Raw genomic sequence first — 15,633 nt, 5'->3', positions numbered from 1 at the left:
AAAATTAGAGGATTCTCAGTTAGTGTTTCTGGTAGAGAACTTGTATTCTGAGACTTGTCTAAGTGATTTACAGTATAACTTTGTCCAGCGTGATAGTTCGTGGTAGCGCTATAAATCGCCTTCCTGGAACTAATCTGCAAAACGGTTGTTTGGACTGACAAAGTGACGTCAATGGTTGCGCGTCATCTCTACTCCCATGTGATTCATGGAACCCACCTCGATTGATCACACCCATATTTAGCGACTTCGTAACCGCGTGCGACATAGTGCTGCGATGTCCGCTGTATTCGTATCTAGCGTCATTAACTGAGTCTTGCGCTGCTTTTATTCGGCGCCGTACCGTTTGGATTATCAGTATAGGATGAAGTCTGTGTGAGATACAGCAAATACGTATTATGCAGTACTATTCTTTCAGGCGATTTCGAAAAAGTTCAGCATTAAGTCCGATAGGCCTCATATGGCGGAAAGTATGTGAAACGCATGTTTTTCCAACTGTAGTGAAGTATACAAAATATATCAGGAGTTCCTTTAAAGATTTTCTGGTCAAACCTCACGCTAAAACAAATGTCCATATAAACAAACATCAAAAGTTCTTTCCTGTTGAGTTAACTACTGCAAGTTTATTGCAAATGAATTAGCAGATGAACTGCGCCAAATGAAATTTATAGTCAGCAATTAAATTCAGCTTGTTAATAAAGTGATAATATCTGTATAGATACAATTTACGGCTTGGACGCCACTTCTGCGACTTGCGTGTATTGAAAACCAACGCCACTCGGATTTCCCCACATGGTCACCCATCAAATTTGTAGCCAGGTGCAACGTTGCTTAACTTCAGTGATGGGGGGCGGAACTCGTGTTACCAACGTGGCACGGCCTTTGCATACACTTACGGGATGGCAACATGTTACTATAGAAACGTATTAATTTCATATTTGTGTACGGTTCAGGTTACTTTAGCTTGAATATTTTTTGTATATAGGAATAACCTAGCAGCAAAGTGACAGCTTGCTAAGCTTTTTGCTTAACCATGACAAGCAAGTTAATATTTATGTTCAGTCATACGAATGGTAACAGACGCGATGATGTACTGATGTGTAAAGACGCTTTTATTGATTCAAAGTGGTGGCTTTAAACGTTCAGAATGTAAAATGGTACATTTCACAAAACGAAAATATGTGGTTTCATATTGCTTAAAAATGTGTGCATCACATACAAAACAGGAGAAGTGTTGTTAGTAACATACAAAGAAGGAGGGTAGCACGAATGATCGCAGGTTATTCTGACCCTCAGGTGATCATCACGAAATTGCTGAAACGTGTGAACTGGCAGGCGCTTAAAGATAATCGTCAACTACACCACGATATGTTTTTAAAGCGCGTCCATAATGTAGCAAAAAGAAGCAATAAAGCCAAGCTGCCCGAAAGATAAGAACTCTGAGGCGAACCGATATTTGAACCCGGACCGTTTCATTTCGCACTCGTCTTCTAGAGGGTGACAAGCAAGATTCGAGCAGACAGAAGACCGTCAATGGAGTTTAGAAGGAGGCAGAAAGGTCGGCAAATTAAACATTTGAGTCGAGCTCAGTTAGGTCGCAAAAAAGTGCCGTGTAATTGTCCCACTTCTAATTTGTCAGGAAGTCTTAGAATCTACTGCGGAGCGAAAGAGATATTCTGAAAATAATGCAAAGGACTTGGAAGACCAGTTGAATCGAATGAGAAGTTTTGCGGAAAGACATCATTCCATCGGTCTGTATTTTAAATAAATATTAATATGCAATCCGTTAGAAAAGTGGTTATAAGATTAACATCAACAAAAAGGAACAAGGGTATAACGGACGTACACTTTCGGGTAATTGAAATAATTAATGATACGTGCTAATAATGTCCCTGTTGTCTGTGGAGATGCATTGGTTCCGAAGAACAAATTAAAGCCATACAGTTATAAGCGAATCGTTATTGCGTGATTACTTCTAAGCAACTACTTCTACGCAATAACAATCGAAAGAATTTTGACAAATCATAAAAACTGAAATTTCAGATAATGAAGATAAATATTTTTGGTTTGGACTACAATGCTTATAGAAAACGATCGCCAGCTCACGTTGTGAGCGAACAGTATTGTACAGTTGGTAACTAATTTAGAAAAGTATTTACGTAATAATTAATGCAAGATAATCAGTCGAGAACGAACACGGTAACACTTACTCCAGCTCAGATTCAAAATCGCAATCAGCAACATGAAATAAATGTACTTGTGAAATCAGTAAATCAAACTGCTCTAAGCACTCGACTGCTAGTTGTTTGGCCCTCGTTTTGAGTAATAAACACCTTCACACAACCTACCATAATACCTACTGTTAATATTTCTACTGTTGTAATTGTTCTTAATTAAATGTTTGCTTTTAAGCAGAATATTCGTTATTAGCGTGTAACTGTTATTAAATAACTACTGAATAACTTTTGATTAACACTGTTACATATTTTGGAAATTAGTGCATAAATTATTGACCACACGAAAAAATGAAACATTCTGATACGCAACAATCTTTAAAAACTCACTGAAATTACTTTTTCACAATCACTGAATATTAGTACTGGTTTTGTAAATGAAGATTTCGCTGAGGAACGAAATCCATTATCTTTAACTGTGAGTCTCAACTGCTGTTTTAAGTTTTGATAAATTTCACTTTTTCAAACAAAATATCGAAAATAAATTATCTCAGACACTGTAGTCTTTTTATCATCGAAAGTGACGCTCGGTTTTAATTAATAATGACAGGACAGGACCCTACTTGGCAACTGTTCAGGCTTAAGCGCTGGTAACACAGCGTTAACGCTGAGTTGATCATTATTTATAAAACGGAACTACTACTCTGGCTGGGCTTGATATATTTATAAATATTAGAGCTGGTCTGGTCTTACTTCAGTGAGCGGCTGCTGGTCCTGTGTCAGGTAATAATCACCGACAATGCATCGCAACGGGCTCTTCCTAGCGTCGCTTTGAAATAAACAGTTTTGGGCCCACAGTGTTCTTATTTCATATTAATTCCTCTTGATGCTTTTGCACTGTGCCAAGTTAACAACGTAATTATGTCTCGCCATATCATACAATTCTTCCAGTTTACATAAAAATTACTCCATTACTCAAAATTACAACATAAATACTGCATAAATTTCTTACTCGACATGGCATCATCCCCTAAACTACAAGCCTACAAACGTCATCTATCAGATATTAAAATAAAAGATTTTTCAAAAGAACTAGCAAACCAAACATGGGATGATATGTATAAGGAAACCAATGTGAATATGATTTCTCTAAATACTTCACATTATTTAAATTGAACTTTGAAAAGGCATTTCCAAAAGTAGGCATGTCTGTGTCAACATCTCACAAAGAAGTCCTCCCAAACAGCAAATACCTCAGTTCCATGGAAAAGAGTCGCAATGATCCAGAATTCTTAAATTTCTATCATAGATACTAAAAGATCTATGGGGAGATCTTAAATGCGGCAAAAACATAATTTAATGACGAAATACTATATAATGCAGAGAATAAAAGCAAAGCAGTCTGGGATACTATAAAAAAGGAAACGGGGAGGGGCAAACAAACGCAGAATAACATACTGCTAAGGGAGGGGGATAAAGTAATAAATGATCAACAACACTTAGCAAACTATGTAAACGAGCATTTTTCAAGTATTGCAGAAAAGTTACAGCAAAAATTCCCCAAAGCAAATACAGCACTTGTAAATAATGCTGCACTAAATACAATGATGTTACTTATAATCACAGAGAATGAAGTCGATAAAATTTCAAAAACTAAAAAATTGAAAGTCAGTAGGCTTAGACGAAATGCCAATGTGTGTACTGAAACACTGCATAGAGATTATGCAAGGCCCTTTAATAAATATAATAAATGAATCCTTCATATCAGGGACATTTCCAGAGCAATTAAAACACGAAAGTGTTGTACCTTTGCTTAAGAAAGGTAATGCAGAAGACATAGAAAATTACCGGCCCATTTCCCTGTTGTCACCATTCTCAAGAATTGTAGAAGCAATTATGAAAGACAGATTAATGAATTACCTGAATAAATACAATCTTCTAACCGAATTACAGTTCGGTTTTCGAAGTGGCAAAACTACTCAGTCAGTCATAGTAGAATTCACAAAAGTTGTACTTGATGCTCTTGATAAAGATTAGTGTGTCACAGGTATATTTTTGGATCTTTCTAAGGCCTAGAAATTAGGAATTAGAAGGGTAGCTAATGACTGGTTTCGATCATACCTAGCTGATAGGGTACAAAGAGTAGAGGTAACACATACTTGAAATAGATCTAAACATCAGAACCAAAATACATTAATAATAGGGTTTCCACAGGGTAGCATATTAGTATCAATACTATTCCTGATATACATCCATGACTATCCCAGTAGTGTTGCCGGCCGCGGTGGCCGAGGGGTCCTAGGCGCTTCAGTCCGGAACCGCGCGACTGCTACGGTCGCAGGTTCGAATCCTGCCTCGGGCATGGATGTGTGTGATGTCCTTAGGTTAGATAGGTTTAAGTAGTTCTAAGTTCTAGGGGACTGATGACCTCAGATGTTAAGTCCCATAGTGCTCAGAGCCATTTGAACCATTTTTGAATCCAGCAGTGTTACTCATAGTGAAAAAATGCTCTTCGCTGATGACAGCAATATTATAGTCACTGAGAAAACAAGAGAACTCCTTGCAAAGAAAGCAAATGAAACTCTCAAGGAAGTTTAAGATTGGTCAATAAGCAATAAAGTGCCATTGTACATAAAACTAATGCCATGAATTTCATTTTGAAAAGGGAAAATGGCAATGTTAAATTAAATGTAGGTGACACCTCTATAGACTATGTAACACATGCAAAATTTCTAGGAGTGAATATTGATTCTTGGTTGAAGTGGTGTGAACACACAAAGGTAATTGCAATGTTATGCCCTTGGAATTCTATCATCAGTGTGTAACATACAGTGTCTTTTAGTTACATATTATTCATATGTACACTCAGTTCTTAGCTATGGCATTGGTTTTTGGGGAATAAATGCGCAAAACATGAACACAATTTTCAAACTCCAGAAAAGAGCCATAAGAATAATAACCAAAAATAGTAGTAGCGCTCATTGTAAAGATCTGTTAAAAACACAGGGGATTTTAACTGCTCTGTGTGAATACATTTACCAGTCAGTTTTACACACTATGTGTTGGACACTGATGTGCTACAAGGGTAATAAAACGTAGCGAAATTTAGTTAGGCGATGCTGAGGGAATTGAATTAGGATACAAGACACTGAAATATAGTAGATGAGTTTTGTTGTTTTAGTAGCAAAATAACTGACGGCGCCTGTAATAGAAAGGATACAAAATGCAGACTGTCTATACTAAGCAAAATATTTTTGAAAACGTTTTCCACGCCAATAAGTTTCGCTTCTCCTAAGTCAATTATCCCTTTGTGGGTGCGTTACCATTTGCTACACAAACATTTATTCTGCTGATACGTCTTTTCTTGTCTATTACTTGCACAGTTTACTTTTTTGTTTCTCGAGTAGTTTTCCTGTACCACACTATTCGGTTGTAGCATATTTTTAAGGTTTCATTGCCATTCAGATGCACAGCTTCAGAAACATCTTCAGTAATGAAACGTAAGTATTCAGTACACTTACACCTCTCACCGATCGACTATGCCTTGTTTAATTTGGGCAGCAATCCCTTTTTTTCTTATGTCCTCATCATCAGTAAGTCAGTATTAACATTTTCGCTACTCATAATCTAGTCGTTACTTTATTTATTACTGGCACAAATTCTGTTCACAATATTCAACTTTTTAGAGGATTTTCATGCAAGTGTAAAAGTGGGAGAAATGGAGGCCTGAAAACATACGAATAACGCCTATCGTGAGAGAGGGACACTTTTGGCGATCCTCCACAAGCAGCATTTAAGGTGCGGGGTGGACGTCATACGTTTTGTTCAGCTCAATACTAGTTCACAACAGAAGAGCTAGTGCTCGGCCTAGTGACCAAATGACAAAAACTCTATCAGCCTCGTAGCTTAGTGATGCCGGCATGGTAGCTCAGCTCGGTCAGAGGGTTACATGCCCTCTGTAACAAAAGAGCTGAATGAATGGATCAACAAAGCACTTCAACAAGTTCAAAATGGTTCAGATGGCTCTGAGCACTAGGGGACTTGACTTCTGAGGTCATGGCATTCGGCCGCGCTGAACACGTTTTTATTTTCTTTATCTCGTTTTGTTCGTTGCATTTGTTCGGGGCGGATGTTCCCTGATACTTGTTGAAGTTATAGGCGCTTCAGTCTGGAACCGCGCGACCGCTACGGTCGCAGGTTCGAATCCTGCCTCGGGCATGGATGTGTGTGATGTCCTTAGGTTAGTTAGGTTTAAGTAGTTCTAAGTTCTAGGGGACTGATGACCTCGACGTTAAGTCCCAAGCGCTGAGAGCCATTTGAACCATTTGATTTTTGGATTTACGATGCAAGTTCGTTAGTTGTTTTGCTTCAAGCGTTGTAGAGTAGGATGTTAAGTAATTTTGGGAAAGTTAACAACGACAAATTAAGCTTGAGACTAAATTTCATAATTTATGTGGAAATAAAAACAATTATAAAGTAGCTTAATAACTTCCCTGCAGTTGTAAGGCCTAATTCGATAATATTGATGATTTCAAATGACGTATTCTAGTGAATTAATTTAATGGGCAGTAATCTGCCGCATTTAGTGACTTCTTCTACGTAACGAGTCTACCTTTTGTAAAAATGTGTGACACGACTTTTAAAGCTTCTTGCATATTGTTCCCGCACTTTATTCCAAATCTACTTGGAACATACGGTTCATAATCGCAGGCTTTATCTGGATGCACAAATGTCATTAACATATCCTGTCACTTGAAACAGGCGACGCAGTGTTGAAGATAATGGAGTCATATTCGGGAAGAGAGGGGATTCAATTCCGCAGTTTGTCATACAGATGTAAGTGTTATGAGGTTCCTTACAGCGGCATAATGCCAGACAATGCTACGACCTTGTTATTCTAGCTGCCTCAAGTTACGTAGTTGCTGAATTACTATTAAACTGTTACACTTTTGTAATTGTAGAGTACATATCCAGCTGACGAACAGTATCCATCAACGCCGTTGTTTCTTACGTAATGGTGATCCTCTAATTTCTAAGAATTCAGTTGGAGGTGTGTGTCGCGGATCGCTACATATCCGTTATTGGAAACCGTTCGTCAGAGTGACTGCGTAATAGCCCAGCGTTTGTGCATTTCAAGTAAGGAACGGAAGTAATAACCGGCGCTGAATCCCAATATTATGAAACTGAGGATTTTTGTAAATGTTAAATTGTTGTTGTTGTTGTGGTCTTCAGTCCTGAGACTGGTTTGATGCAGCTCTCCATGCCAAGCTTCTTCATCTCCCATTACCTACTGCAACCTACATCCTTCTGAATCTGCTTAGTGTATTCATCTCTTGGTCTCCCTCTACGATTTTTACCCTCCACGCTGCCCTCCAATACTAAATTGGTGATCCCTTGATGCCTCAGAACATGTCCTACCAACCGATCCCTTCTTCTGGTCAAGTTGTGCCACAAACTCCTCTTCTCCCCAATCCTATTCAGTACCTCCTCATTAGTTATGTGATCTACCCATCTAATCTTCAGCATTCTTCTGTAGCACCACATTTCGAAAGCTTCTATTCTCTTCTTGTCCAAACTATTTACCGTCCATGTTTCACTTCCATACATGGCTACACTCCATACAAATACTTTCAGAAATGACTTCCTGACACTTAAATCTATATTCGATGTTAACAAATTTCTCTTCTTCAGAAACGCTTTCCTTGCCATTGCCAGTCTACATTTTATATCCTCTCTACTTCGACCATCATCAGTTATTTTGCTCCCCAAATAGCAAAACTCCTTTACTACTTCAAGTGTCTCATTTCCTAATCTAATTACTACAGAAAAATGTGTACATGTAGAACGTTTGACTGTCTGTATTATGTTACTCCATCGATGGTAGGTAGATTATAGTGTGACAGTGATATTCTGTACTTGTGCCGGCCGGAGTAGCCGTGCGGTTCTAGGCGCTACAGTCTGGAACCGCGTGACCGCTACGGTCGCAGGTTCGAATCCTGCCTCGGGCATGGGTGTGTGTGATGTCCTTAGGTTAGTTAGGTTTAAGTAGTTCTAAGTTCTAGGGGACTTATGACCTAAGATGTTGAGTCCCATAGTGCTCAGAGCCATTTGAACCATTTTTTGAACTTACATTTATTTCCCCATATTTTGCTACCATGGACAAGGGATCTACAGTAACTAAAGATCATAACAGAATAATTGGTTTCATGTGGGATCTACTTGCCTGCCTAATTCCCAAATTGTGTCACGTATTAATGAAAGAAGTTATGATACAATATCGAAATTCAATGAAACGACTATTTTCAAAAGTAACGTTCACTCGGCTAATGCTAGAAGCAAAAGACCATTTTTTACAGATACAAATGTAGCCAGAACGTACCAAATGACTTAATATTAATGAAAAATCACTCGTAATATTAAATTCTCGTTAAATTCTGAAATATTAAAGACTTGCAAAATCTAAGACCAGTTTTTGAGCTTGCACGAAAGTGACTAAGGTGAGAAGTTTTATGCATCATTTCACAATCGTTTTAAATTTCGTAAAAAGTACATTTGTTTTATTTTGCTAATATGGTACAACTAGTTGTGGAAAGAATATGGTTGCTATCACAATAAAACACATTACTAGTAAGTTAATATACAAGGGAAAAACTCTTTGGAGTTAAAATCATTATAAATCAAAATAGGGAGTTTATTTTACTATGAAGTACAAATTTATGCTGAAGTTTTGTCGCATCACAACCGTTAAAATGGAGGGGAGGCGGATGTTTATGTACAGATTTCTGAGGTGGAAGAAGGTATTTCTGAGTGACTGACGTTCAAGCAGGTCGGTGATGTCATCAGTATTTCATTTTGTGAATATCTTCCAAAGGCAGGTTGGCAACAGTGGAAAAACATGGACGATGACTAAAGTTATTGTCAATTTGAACTGTATACTGTGTCTTTGAACAGTGTTTACGTGAGAAATGTAATTATATGTGTGGTGTCACCGCTAGACACCACACTTGCTAGGTGGTAACTTAAATCGGCCGCGGTCCTGTAGTACATGTCGGACCCGCGTGTCGCCACTGTGGGATCGCAAACCTAGCGCCACCACAAGGCAGGTCTCGAGAGACTGAGGAGACCTCGTCCCCAGTTGTACGGACAACATAGCTAGCGATTGGACGTGCTAAGCCTTGCTCTCATTTGCCGAGAGATAGACAGTAGAATAGCCCTCTGCTAAGTTAAATGGCGACCACCTAGCAAGGCGCCATTTGTATCAGTGCCAATAGCTTACGAGTATGCAGGAGAGATGTATTCCAACAAGAGAATAAAGTTAAGTATTAAAAAGGCTACGTATTTTTCTTTAGTGCATTTATAAGTCTCATGTTCCAGACTTCACGCCCGTCTGCGTTAGCCTTGCGTGCCCTATCGGCTACAGCATTGTGTCTGGGCTGTATGGTCTAGACACAACATTATTGGCGACGAGAAAAAGAGTTTGTATTAATTCGTTTGTGTCATGGCTTCGCCACAATCTCCGGATGTACTGTCCGAATTTTTTCGCTTGCAGAATCAGCAGTCGCAGGCGTTATTGGATGCCCTGGGACAGCTCGTCCAGGGTCAACGTGTGCTGCAACACGATGCGGCAGCCGCCGCTTCATCGCTACCGCAGCCACAACACGCCATTGCACCGCCCTTCCGTCATTTTGACTCATCCTTGGAGTCCTGGCCGGAATGGTCCCGCCAGTTCAGCTTTCATCTAGCCACCTACAGAATTCAAGGTAATGAGCGGCAGCCGTTTTTGCTTTCTTGTGTCGGTGTGTGCACCTACCGTGTGATAGTGAAGTTGTTTCCCCGGCGCGACGTAGCAACTCTGTCCTACGAAGAAATTTTGTCGGCGTTAGATGCCTATTTCAAAGAAACAGTAAATGTTGTTGCAAAACGGTATACGTTCTTTCGTACAAAACGTACGGCCGGTCAGACTAATAGGGAGTGGGTTGCGACATTGCAAGGACTTACTAGGGAGTGTGCGTTTGAATGTGAATGTGGCCTCCCTTATTCAGATACTATGGTGCGTGATGCAATTGCACAGAACGTTTCTGATGTTCGCATACGGGAACAGATTTTGAAACTAGTAAATCCCTCCCTTCAACAAGTGATAGACATATTGGATAGGCAAGACACACTTGACTCTGCTCAGGACTCATTTGAAACTTCGCCAGCAGTGTGTCACATTAACCGGCCCGCCGGGCCCGCTGCACGGGACGCTACGCGGCCCTCGCGCCCGTCACAGCAGCGGCAGCCTACCTTGCAAACACGTGCGCCGCGTAAGCAAGCAACTGTAGTGAAATCATGCCCGCGGTGTGCAGCTAGACATTCGCGTGAAAATTGCCCGTCACGCCAAGCTATTTGCTTTTACTGTCAAAAGAAAGGACGTGTTCAAAGTGTTTGCCAGAAAAAGCTTAGATCAGACGATCACAATAATTCCAGGCCCTTTGCTTCGCGCCGGAATCGAACCCAGGACAATCAGGCTCGTGGGCCTTCGCCCATGGACATTCATGTAGTTCATTCCCACCCGTCCAGTGACACTTTAGCTAACGGTGACTGTGTTCGTCCCACAAACAGCGTGCGTCGACGTCGCCGAACATCCCGTGAAGTCGCAAGTGCTTCTGTACCTGTGTCAGTTCCAATTGCACGTGACAGTCGCTCTTGTCGTCAGCAGGACAATAAACTTTTTGTGGACTTAGACTTTGAAGGCAAAGTGATACCCTTCCAGCTCGATACCGGAGCTGCAGTTTCATTGCTCAATCACGACACGTACAAACAACTGGGCAAACCGCCATTGCGTGCCGCAAATGTTAAGTTACATAGTTACTCTGGACAGCATATACCTGTGTTAGGACAGTGCAGCCTTCTTGCCACATACATGGGACAGACAAAACTTGTATCATTTTACGTTCTTCGTTCTACTTCTGCAGTGAACTTGTTTGGTTTAGATTTATTTCAATTGTTTAATATGTCTATAGTAAATCAGGTCCTATCAGTGAATCAGACTGTGCCTTCCGCCAGTGTTTCTAGTCTTTGTGAAGAATTTGCAGACATTTTTGCACCGGGCCTTGGTTGCACTAAGAACTATGAAGCGCATTTGGAACTGCAAGAAAACGCGCAACCGAAATTTTTCAGGGCGCGCAATGTTCCCCACGCATTGCGTGATGAGGTCGCCAGAACGTTAGCCGATTTAGAATCTCAAGGTGTAATTGACCGTGTGCAGGCTTCTCTCTGGGCCTCACCCTTAGTAATTTTGCCAAAACCTTCCGGTAAACTGAGACTTTGTGTGGACTTCAAGGCAACAGTGAATCCACAACTTGTGACTGCCACTTTTCCTTTGCCCCGCCTGGAAGATCTTTTTGACAAACTGTGCCCGGGAAAATATTTTTCCAAATTGGACCTAGCAGATGCGTACTTGCAAATACCTGTGGACGAAGAATCCCAGCGCGTCTTAGTGGTTAACACGCATCTTGGCTTGTATCGCTTCAAAAGACTACCGTTCGGGTATGCATCCGCCCCTGCTTTGTTTCAGCAATATTTACAAACTGTGTGTGCGTCGGTCCCTACTGCTGCGAACTATCTGGACGATATTGTGATCTCAGGAAAGACAGAGGCCGAACATTTGCAAAATCTCCGAACATTATTTCAGGTCTTGCGTCAGAATGGTCTTCGCTTGAGGAAGGACAAATGTGTGTTTTTTGCTCGGGACTTACCCTACCTGGGGCATGTCATAAATGCCCAAGGTATACATCCGAGTCCAGAGCACCTCCGTGCCATACAGGATTTACCGGCACCGCAGACCTTGAAACAGCTACAGAGTGTGTTGGGTAAAATTAATTATTATGCAAAGTTTGTGCGCAATGCTTCTTCCATTTCAGCTCCGCTTCATCGCTTACGCCGTAAAGGTGTTCCGTTCGTCTGGACGACGGAATGCGACCGCGCCTTTCGCCAGTTGAAATCGGCGTTACTTTCAAATACTTGCCTTACGCCTTTCGATCCCCGAAAACCCCTTTTGTTGATGGTAGATGCCTCGGATTTCGGGATCGGTGCTGTGCTTGCGCACAAAGATGGTTCGCATGATCGCCCTATTGCCTTTGCGTCCAAATTGCTCTCATCTGCGCAAAGAAATTATTCCCAGATAGAGAAAGAAGCTTTAGCTCTCGTGTTTGGTGTTACAAAGTTTCATGATTTCTTGTATGGTCGTCACTTTACAATCATCACGGACCACAAACCTTTGACATCGCTTTTTCATCCAAACAAGCCTGTACCTCCACGTACGGCGCAGAAATTCATTCGCTGGTCTCTTTTTCTCTCGCAGTACCGCTATGATATCTTGTATCGGTCCACTGCTAAGCACGGAAACGCTGATGCGTTGTCCCGTTTGCCTGTTGCCGAGGATAAAGCATTCGATTCTTCCGAACTTGCTTGCATGTTCATTGATTCGGAAACCGATGACGTGGTCGAATCGTTTCCGATTGATTTTCGTCGTGTAGCTACAGCCACAGCTGCTGACCCTGTCCTTGCTACTGTTTTGCGTTTTGTTGCTACGCAATGGCCCTTGTCCAAGTCACGGATCGAGGAGCCTTTGGTTCGCCGTTTTTTTGCTCACAAGGAGAGACTTTTTGTACGACGTGGTGTTTTGTTGTTGCGTTCCGATAATGATCAATCCAGAGTCGTGGTCCCACGTTCGTTACAGTCCTCTGTCTTAAAGCTTCTCCACCAAGGACATTGGGGTATAGTGCGTACGAAACAACTTGCTCGTCAGCACTGTACTTGGTTCGGAATCGATACTGCGATTACGAATATGTGCTCCTCTTGCGTGGCGTGTGCCGAACAACAATCCGCACCACCGCGGAAATTCTTTGCATGGCCGAAAGCCACTTCCCCTTGGCAACGTTTGCACATCGATTTTGCTGGTCCATTCTGGAATGCTCGATGGTTGGTTGTGGTCGATGCTTTCAGTAATTTTCCTTTTGTTGTCCGGATGTCTTTCACGACGTCTTCTGCCACAATCCAAGCCTTGTCTGCTATCTTTTGCATTGAAGGTCTTCCGCAGACTATTGTTTCCGACAATGGCCCACAATTCATGTCCGCAGAATTTCAGTCCTTCTGCGAGGCCAATGGTATTCAACATCTGACATCCGCGCCGTTTTCGCCTCAGTCAAACGGTGCCGCTGAACGATTGGTCCGGACTTTCAAGTCACAGATGTTGAAATTGAAAGAGTCGCATTCTCGGGAGGACGCTTTGTTGCTCTTTTTGTCTTCGTATCGCTCTCAGCCCCGCGATGGTCGCTCGCCGGCTGAATTGCTCCATGGTCGTTCTCATCGCACCTTGATGTCTTTGCTGCATCCGCCATATCAGGTTCCTGTGCAGCGGCAGACTCCTGCTTTTGCTCCTGGCGACGTTGTCTATTATCGCACCTATCGCGGTTCACGGCGTTGGCTCGCAGGGCGCATTCTTCGCTGCCTCGGCCGCGCGATGTATTTGGTTTTGGGGGCCTCTGGTGAGGTGCGTCGGCATCTCAATCAGCTGCGCCTCTGTCGTCGCCTGGGTTCTGCCGCTCCCCGTCTGCTTTCAGCGACGGCGCCGTCCGGTCAGCGCCTTGGGGACCCATCTACTGGCTCGTCTCATCCCCAGGTGTTACCGACGCTGCCTTCCCTTTTGCCTCATGGCGTCGCGCCGCCGCCGCAGCCGCCGCCGGCGCCGCCCGCAGTGGACGCTTCGCTGCAACCGCCCGGCGCCTCCCAGGGTCACGCGCCGCCGCTCGCTTCCCGTGACCAGCCGTCCTCCGCCATGGACCTCTTGCCCGCTCCGGACCAGATGTCGTCATCGCGCGTCGGATTCCCCGACGCAATGGAGGTCGACCCTTCGGCCCCTCCTGTCTCATTACGTGCGCATACACCGCATGTTGACATGCACCCTGGACTAGGTTTTCAGGCGTTTCCTAGCTCCCCTCGGACCGAATGGCCGGGTGCGGGTGGCACGGCCTCGCCTGTTGTTAGGCTCCCCACCTCATCGCATACGTCAACATGCGGTCCTCCCCACGGCGGGCGGAAGCCTTATCTCACGACCGTTCGCCGATTTGCGGGGGAGGAATGTGGTGTCACCGCTAGACACCACACTTGCTAGGTGGTAACTTAAATCGGCCGCGGTCCTGTAGTACATGTCGGACCCGCGTGTCGCCACTGTGGGATCGCAAACCTAGCGCCACCACAAGGCAGGTCTCGAGAGACTGAGGAGACCTCGTCCCCAGTTGTACGGACAACATAGCTAGCGATTGGACGTGCTAAGCCTTGCTCTCATTTGCCGAGAGATAGACAGTAGAATAGCCCTCTGCTAAGTTAAATGGCGACCACCTAGCAAGGCGCCATTTGTATCAGTGCCAATAGCTTACGAGTATGCAGGAGAGATGTATTCCAACAAGAGAATAAAGTTAAGTATTAAAAAGGCTACGTATTTTTCTTTAGTGCATTTATAAGTCTCATGTTCCAGACTTCACGCCCGTCTGCGTTAGCCTTGCGTGCCCTATCGGCTACAGCATTGTGTCTGGGCTGTATGGTCTAGACACAACAATATGGAGACATATTTTGACTTATTAGTTAATACATGCAACACGGCACAAAGCACAAATGAACCTAGGGACCAAACTCGTGGAAGGGACTATATCTAGTTTAATTAATAACTTGTTATAAATTAAATGTAAAACATATTTAAAGAAATCTGTATAAATGAAATAATCCCAGATGATATTCCACAAAAAGAGTCCAAAACAGACTCCAACAACTACAGAGGGACCTTCTTCCTATATGTAACATGCAAGATGTTCTCTAAAGTCCTACACAACCCCAATTAGACCATCAACTTGGAGAACACCAAGCGGATTTCAGGAAAGGATAATCCTTCCCAGAACAAATTCTAAACCTCAAAAATCCTATGGTCCATCAAAAATCAAGAACAAAGTCATATGTTATTACTTTCATTGACTTTCAGAAAGCACACAACCAACAGACCGGGAATCGCTTATCTCTATACTAAAAAGATAAAACCTAGACAATAGAACCACAAATATTATCAAAGAAACACTTACGAGCACATACTCCAAATTCAAATTCGTGGGAGAACTCTCCAATCCTTTGCAGATAAGAACTGTTGTACGGCGAGGAGGTGCACTCTTCCGACTGCTGTTTAACTGCCCCATAGAGAAAGTAGTCAGAGTGTGGAATACGGAAATCCATAGTGGAAACCGACTGCGAACAAAAAGAAAGGTGTCAAAGTCAATTATCCAGCCTTTGCAGATGATATGGCTCTAGTAGCCAGACCTGGAAAGGAGCCGAAGAACAGACCCCAGAGCTATAAAAACAAGCTGAAAAAAATAAGTCTTAAAATTTTCTTTTAAAAGACCAAGATAATAACGAACATAAAAAACCCACGGAA

This window comes from Schistocerca nitens, chromosome 1 (genome assembly GCF_023898315.1).
Source record: "Schistocerca nitens isolate TAMUIC-IGC-003100 chromosome 1, iqSchNite1.1, whole genome shotgun sequence".
Taxonomy (NCBI): domain Eukaryota; kingdom Metazoa; phylum Arthropoda; class Insecta; order Orthoptera; family Acrididae; genus Schistocerca; species Schistocerca nitens.
Note: the sequence above shows the minus strand (reverse complement) of the source record.